Source organism: Electrophorus electricus, chromosome 10, assembly GCF_013358815.1.
Source record: "Electrophorus electricus isolate fEleEle1 chromosome 10, fEleEle1.pri, whole genome shotgun sequence".
NCBI lineage: Eukaryota > Metazoa > Chordata > Actinopteri > Gymnotiformes > Gymnotidae > Electrophorus > Electrophorus electricus.
In genome coordinates, this window is record NC_049544.1 from 8,383,124 (window position 1) to 8,390,623 (window position 7,500).

General features: G+C 42.9%; 1 protein-coding gene across 3 annotated transcripts in view; it reads right to left on the reverse strand.

Annotated features, from left to right (window-relative positions):
* palmdb (palmdelphin b) overlaps window positions 1-1,809 on the reverse strand; it is a 22,991-nt gene extending 21,182 nt beyond the window's left edge. For all 3 annotated transcript variants that reach the window (XR_003411043.2, XM_027016091.2, XM_027016118.2), the window contains exon 1: window positions 1,570-1,809. The gene's annotated coding sequence lies outside the window, so the exon portion shown is untranslated. The remainder of the gene's footprint in view (window positions 1-1,569) is intronic.
* Between the last annotated feature and the right edge of the window lie 5,691 nt (window positions 1,810-7,500).

Genomic DNA, 7,500 nt, shown 5'->3' on the forward strand with positions numbered 1-7,500 from the left:
AGGAGGCAGCAACGGTCCACCACCTCTGCCTAGCCAACACGCTGGGGCTCAGGATGCCTCATGCAGGAGGTCTGTTGGCAGCTGAAAATAGCTCTGCGGCCCAGCTGTGCTGAGCAGTGGAACACAGTCATGGTCCCGTGTGCTTGTGAGGTTTGTCAGCAGGTGACACTGCTGGGGGATCACAGTGATTGGCAGTGACATTTTTGAACAACAGCAACACACTACAAGCTGCCATGCCTGATTACGGCTTACATTTAACCTCATGCTCTCTTCTAGAAAGCTAGTCCTAGTGTGTCCTGATTAATGTCAGTTGCTGATCTAAACAGGTTAAAATTCTATTTCTTTTTTCTAGATATATTATACAACCCAGATAACCCAGATAGTATTGAGATACACTCCAGATAACCAGCTATTTGCAGTACTAGGATAAGCTCACAAGGAGAACATAAAGCACTTCTGAATATCATTCATGTCACTCTGGACAAGAGCATCTGCATGTGTGTTTGTGTGCAGAGACCAAAGCTGAGTACAAAGGTAAACCTTTACAGTATGTTATGAGAATAAATCTTAAATGTGCCATTATTTCAGCCAACAACCTTCTATTCGCATTGCGGACAGTTTGTCTGATGACACAAATGCACCATGCTGTATGATAAAACCAGTCAGTCTGCTACCATGGAAAAAGGTCAGCTCAGTGCTAGTCTGCTGGCAGACCCTGACAGGCAGGGCTAGCCAACACCTTGGACACAGTGGCCCTGTGCTTGAGAGGGAACTTGAGTACAATGAGAGATGCCCACCGATGTGTAGCCCTTAATCTTTTCACTAATGATTTAAGAGGCACATCCAAAGGGGAGGCTGCACTTAATATAAGGCATGTGAGTTTGCTTCCGAAGACTTTACCTGGTGTAGCTACAGCACTTGGCATATTAGAGCTCATAAACATACATGGGTGGGATGCTGTCATCAAAAAGCATATAGTTACAGCATTTCTCTGCCCCCTGTTTTCTCTCCCGCTCTCTCTCCCTCTCTCTCTAAACCTGGTGATTCCTAGGACCTGCCAGAGTGCGTTCTGTAGAAGGAGAGGGGAAAGTCATGTAGGGGGATCTCCCCAGCCAAAGTGCTGCCATCATTCTGACTCTATAAGCCTCTTGAGATCATCAGGGACTACAGCCCTGCATAACCAATCAAAAGTCTGACCCTTTTAACTCTCCTGAAAAACATTAAAGACCTTCCACTAGGACAGTCAGGCAACATGGAAGAAGCACCAAGCAATTAGAAGAATCCAGAAGACCCCACACTCTCAGATTCACTCTCAGACTGAGCACAACAATGGTAGTAGTTACTGTACCTTTCACTAGATGCAATAGTGCTATGCTCAGATAAGAACCATGGTCAGATGTTACCTTCTGACTCAGATACTGTGCAGCAAATACTGAGGAGAAACTGGATGATATTACATAGGCAGTACATCTGCCTTTTACAGAGGCAGAAAATAAAAGGCAACAAAGCATGTTCACTAAACGAAGATCACATCAGTCTAAAGTAAAAGAAAGAGAAGAATACACTTACCAGTAGTGTGTGGCTGCTGGCTTATCTTTAGTTAGTTATCAGAAGCTGGAAGGAAGTCAGTTTGCTCTGCTCTGACTACAGTCCATCATGGGTAATTGTGTGCATTTGTGTGTGTATGAATGTGTGTGTAGCAGCGCAGGGACTGTAGGCTGTGGGTTGAGCTAGGGTTACCACTCTCTGGCAGGCTGCCCCCACAATCCCTCTCTCTTCCATGCAACCACTTTCTCCTCTTATGTTGGATGATTCTTTCTCTCTCTCTCTCTCTCTCTCTCTCTCTCTCTCTCTCTCTCTCTCTCTCTCTCTCTCTCTCTCTCTCTCTCTCTCCTGTTCTCTCCGAGCTCCTCCTAAGCCTGTCAGAGCTGGGCTGCCCAACCGTGTGTAAGCCGAATACTGCCAAACAACAGACACATTGAAGCCCCCACGCCCCTCAAATACACACATATTCTGATCAGCTGTCTGCCCCCGCTCAACACGCATGAGGCATCAGCACTGACACACAATTAACAAATTATCCATTTCTAAAATTAGCTTCAAAGGAAAGTATGTTAACCATCACATTTCCCTTTAGTTTATCCTGTAATAACAGCAATAACTAAAGTGCATAGAAGGATCTGTGTGGAGCAGTAAATTATTTTTAAAAAATGTTATATTTACTTATTGCATTTGCCAAAGGCATACCACAACTGCGATATACTGGTCCAATGCACAGTGATCATCAGAATATTATTGCCTCTACTTGAGATTAGTGACCAGAAAAAAACAAATACACAGTTGTTCTTGCGTGCAATAGAGGATACAGCATGTCACAATTTTCTTAATAAAACTGTTACAATCCCTGCTTAATGAACATAATCAGGTTTAATAATTATTGATTAGTAGCATTTGTGTGTACAGTTATCTAAAATGGCTGCTAAGATGGTGGCTGCAATGTTTCAGATATGTAACTGTTTCCTGTAGTTAAGCGTGTGGGATATCTCCTGCACTCTCCTACCATCATTCATACTACAGTCGGCAGCCTCAAGTAGGTACAAAAGTTGCCATGGCAACGGTTAGAACACGCGCCAAGATCCCCGGTCCCAACTAGCTAAAGATAGGCCCACGCAGCACATGGGCGGTACTAGCAACAGACTCTTTTCAACTGACTGAGAGCTCTCGAGCATAATAACTTTAAACAAACTGTGAACTTGTTTTAGCAATGAAAGAGATGTAGGATTTTTGATCGCTAATGAGGGATGCTGGGGGTAAAAATAGAGTTTTGGCTTCATGTGCATACGTGACTATAACATCTTTGAGTGATCAATGTCATGTTGGCCTTGTACTCAACTAGTAGAAACGTTTACTAGTTGAGTGATGAAGTAAAATGAGAAGTAAGCTTCTATGTGGTATGACACTGCTATGAGTACATGACACTGTAAATAACAAGTAGAATTAGCTTTGAGGAACAGAATGCGCAAAGAGGCAGCCACATGCATTATGTGCACACACACGCCCAAACACACAGGCAGCACACCCCCAGTAGCGCGCGAGCCAGCTTGCAGTGTGAATGTGCCCGTGTGGGACATTCCTGCAGGCTCCGCCTCAAATGCCACCCTCACCAACCTGCCACATTCCCCGCCGGGTCTCTAATGAACGGAAATGCAGGCAGGATCTGCCAGTGGAGCAGGGCTCTGGCTCTGAGCTCACAGAGGAACAGTCAGCTCTGCTGCCCACACACAGGCTGTCACGGTGAGCAGAAAGCAGAAATCGCTATGAATACCAGTCACTCAGGGCTTCTGATGTGCTTGCACTGCAGACTCAAGAGGCAGAGTAAGAAATCTAGAAGATTCTTGTAAATTCTCTTGTAAATTCTATGGCATGACTGCTTAGAGCCAGTGGGGCAATGACCTTAAGGTCATTGCTTTCTAAACATGCCTGAACAAGTTTCAGACATTTTCATGTATAGCACTATTATGCCATCTTCAAGGAACTGACATGAAATAAGCCATAATAATTGTGAAAGCCCACAGCCATACAGAGTAATGTGATCGAGGTCATGGTCGCTGAGCTAACAGTGATGTGCTCAACTCTGTGAGTACACGGGCGCGTTTAGACAGTTAAGTATTAACAAGTAGGTGCTGCAACTGGGACACAGCAAGAGTGAGAGCCGGGACCTCTCAGTTAGTATTGAGGTTAGTATTGAGGTTAGTATTGAGGTTAGTACTGAGGTTAGTATTGAGACTGGCAGAGCTAAGCATGACAGACAGGCAAAGGAGAAAGGTGAGAGAGACAGAATTAGTGAGAGGAGACATGGAAGCTGAGTGGTGGATATATTCCCACACGAGGTGTTTGAGAGTGTGTTGTTTCAGTGGAAATGTTACACAGTGGAGTGTGGCAGCTGAAAGCGTCAGCTGCCCTGACCCACATGGCCAACTCACACCTCAGTCACACACTGCCAGGATGTGACATCAGTGCCTACAGCTTTATTCCCTTCAACAATTATGCTGATATGGATTCTTACCGTATCTTCAAACACTCTACTGTGTTGTTGTTGATGAATGTCAGCCCTCATGAAAGTTCTTCACCCACACATGCACATTCAATTCTTTCCTGCCCAGACATACAGAAACGTAAACTTAGAATCTTAAGACTATTGGAAGTTGTGTTAACTTTAAACTGCTTTACCAAGTACTACTCACAAATAAGACAAGTTATTATGGGTACTTAAATGGAACCATCATATGCAAACCGCTTTGTTGGATTTCTTGAGAAACATATTTGAACAATATAGTGGGCTTGTGACGTTTGTATTTATGAGACACATTGATGACATTTTTGGTATACATGTTTGAGGAGTTCCAACTATTTATTTCCACCTAGCTATGGAATGTACATGGAGTATTTCAATTAAGCCTTAAAATTTTGGTTTAAATACTACCATCTAAAACAACTTCACATTCCAAGGCCTGTAAAAAGCCAGATAATAACTGTGGTGCTGTAGCCTCTAAATGTGCTACATATGAATTTATCAACACAGCCAGTAAAATAACTAGCGTAAAAGGATAAAATGTTAGCAGTCATTCCTCCTCATGTATTACTGCATGAGTTGTCTACTGTATTTTTTATACTTTGGAGAAAAGAGAAGGCTTGCTGATTGTTTGCTGACCAGACCATCAAAATGAAAGATTAGTCATTTCCAGTGGCAATGTATTTTAATGTTAATGGTTATTGCATTAATAACATTTTTATTTTTGCATTGCCAGTTGTTGCTATGTTAGTAATGAAGTTAGGAAACTTAATTAAGGAATATCACACAAGAGGGACTGCTGTTATACTGAATATCAGCCAGGATGCCAGGAACGCTTGCATGCGTAGTGGACCCACCTGCAGACATGTAAAAGATGAGTAAAACTAAGTTAGAAACCAACTGGTATATGTCATCATAGAAATTATGCTTGAGCTACTGACCGCAAAACACAAATCACGGGATATCCTAGAAGTCCTCCTTAGAACCTAAAGCTGCAAGGTCTGAAAGTGGATCACAGCAACCCCCAGAGCAGAAACGAGTCAACCTTACAAGAGCAGATATCCATGAGTGGGTGACAAACATGAAGAACATGATCCGTGCCTACTGACTAAAGAAACTAACAAATCTGCATGTCTGCCTAGCAGATCAAAAGAACCAGCTCCTAGCTACAAGCTGAGTATATATGCAAGAAGATGAGCACTGCTGAAAAGGTGATAAGAAATAAAACGAGAGGCTTAACTTTCCAGTTACTGAAAGACAGAGCTATCCATCAGGTTTGCAAAACAAGACAGAACAACTAGTATGTTGCCTAAATCAACTAGAGAAAGGCTTAATTGCACACCACACACATAAACACTCAAGTGCCTAACCCTCTATAAAGCTGAAAGAACCATAAGAGCTTTCATCCAGAACACTAAAGGACAACATTAAAAGCCAACTCAAGTCGTGCTACCATCAGCCACCTCCTGTACATGAATGACATCAAGCTGTACACCAAGACTGAAAGGGACATTGATCCACTAATCCACATGGCCAGGATCTATAGCAAGGACTTTGAAATGTCATGTCCATGTGTGGGGCCCTGAATCATAGGCTTTCTTGTAGTCAGGCAATGATGCCTGACAGGATCTTCCATGATGTAGGATGTAGTTAAATGTTGGCCTGTAGTTGGATGGAACTGCCCCTTTCTGGGTGTCCTGTCCAGCCTTCAGTTAGCCATTCAGGGAGGGCTTCATCCGTTAGCGCCTGGTTCATTTTTGCTGCCAGGCACTCATGGGGTCTGTAGTCATGGAGGCTGTAGTCCACTGGGCACTGTTGTGTGATGTCACTTTCTCCCGTATGCTTGTCCAGTATTGTTCACTCTCCAGTTTTGATGGGTCTGTTCTCCTGCCAAGCAGAGTACACTTTGGATGGCTCATGTTTATTCTCCTGGCTTCTACTTCTCTTATGTACCTTTTCAGGCAAGCAATTAGAGCTGTTAGTCTTTGCTTAGCAGTTTCCAAAACTTGTTGTATGTATATATACATGTATGTATATATGGACCAAACTGTCAGAGGAATGTCTCCAGCACCTTGTTGAATCTATGCCATAAGGTTGATCTGAAGGTGAAATCCAGTACTAGCAAGGTATACCTAATAAAGTGGCCGGTGATTGAATATACAATTTAAGCTTTTAGTTTTTCCCCCAAATCCACATTATTATCACAGCTATCATGCTTCTTTGTCATTCTTGTAAAAGAGAGCTTAATGGAGCACACAAAAACACAAACACCCATGCAAAACAGCAGCATGAATGAGGAGATGGTGAGCTGCACTTTCACCTCTCAGAGCTGTGAAGCTGAGGTGCTGAGGGGGCGCTCAAGCACTCTCAGCAGCACCATTAGAGTGCCTTCTCTACATCATCTGGAGCAAACTTTCATTAAACAAAGTGTTAGGGATGACAGAATCAGTAAACCAATACATATATGTATGTATATACATTATTGTGTTTACACATATAGTGCTGACACATGACACATCATACTGTATCTTCCTACTTCTAGAGCCCTGTGGAACTATCAGTGGGTGCACTTGACCTACTTAAAGCAGGCAATCTCGGTGTCTCTGCTCTTCTTCTCCTTCAAGTGAGCCCATTATTCCTCAAAGTGTATCTTTCTTGTACTCCTGCTGGGAGATAGAGGTCCCAGCTGCAGGTGTTTGAATACTCCTGTTGAATAACAATCAGAGTTTCTGCCTTATGTATTCAAGAATTACCAGAAATTACCAGAAATGTCAAAACCTTCACCATTTTATAGCCTGCCCGTATGCTAGCTAAAACCTGATCGGCTAAAACCAGATCTCTTAAGGGATTCCTCCTTGCTTGCTGGCATTATTGTCTGAGAGTTAAAAGCAAATGTTTTTCTCATTATGCTTGACAGTAACTGGCTCCTTAAATGCAAAGTGCTGCATACAGAAGATATGTTTGCCTGGTCTGAATTCCCTCAGCCACACATGCTACAGACAGAGTGGTAAGACACGGCAACTGAGCCCTTCATTAAAAGCCTTTACAGCAACAGGCAGATGAAGCTAAATGTATGCTAATGGCTGTCATTCTGCAGCCCTCCTACAGGTGTAATTGGGAGCCTTCAAGAGCTCTTTCGATAATGAAACACCACAAAGAGGCACCCATCAGCTGACATAAGGTAACTCCTCTATATCAGTTGCCATGGTAGCCGGATGACACCAGTAGGTAAGCAGCAGGTTGGATCCCCAAAACGCTGTTAGATAAAATTTCAGCAAAAGGATGTAAATTAAATTTCTTTTGAACCATTTCATTTTACTTTGTTATACTTCATTGCATTTAGCTCTAATCTGTTTGTGTGTAAGAAATTTGTGGTTTCAAATTTAGCACAATATTAGATGTAAAGACGCTCGGATGATTAGCCTGTC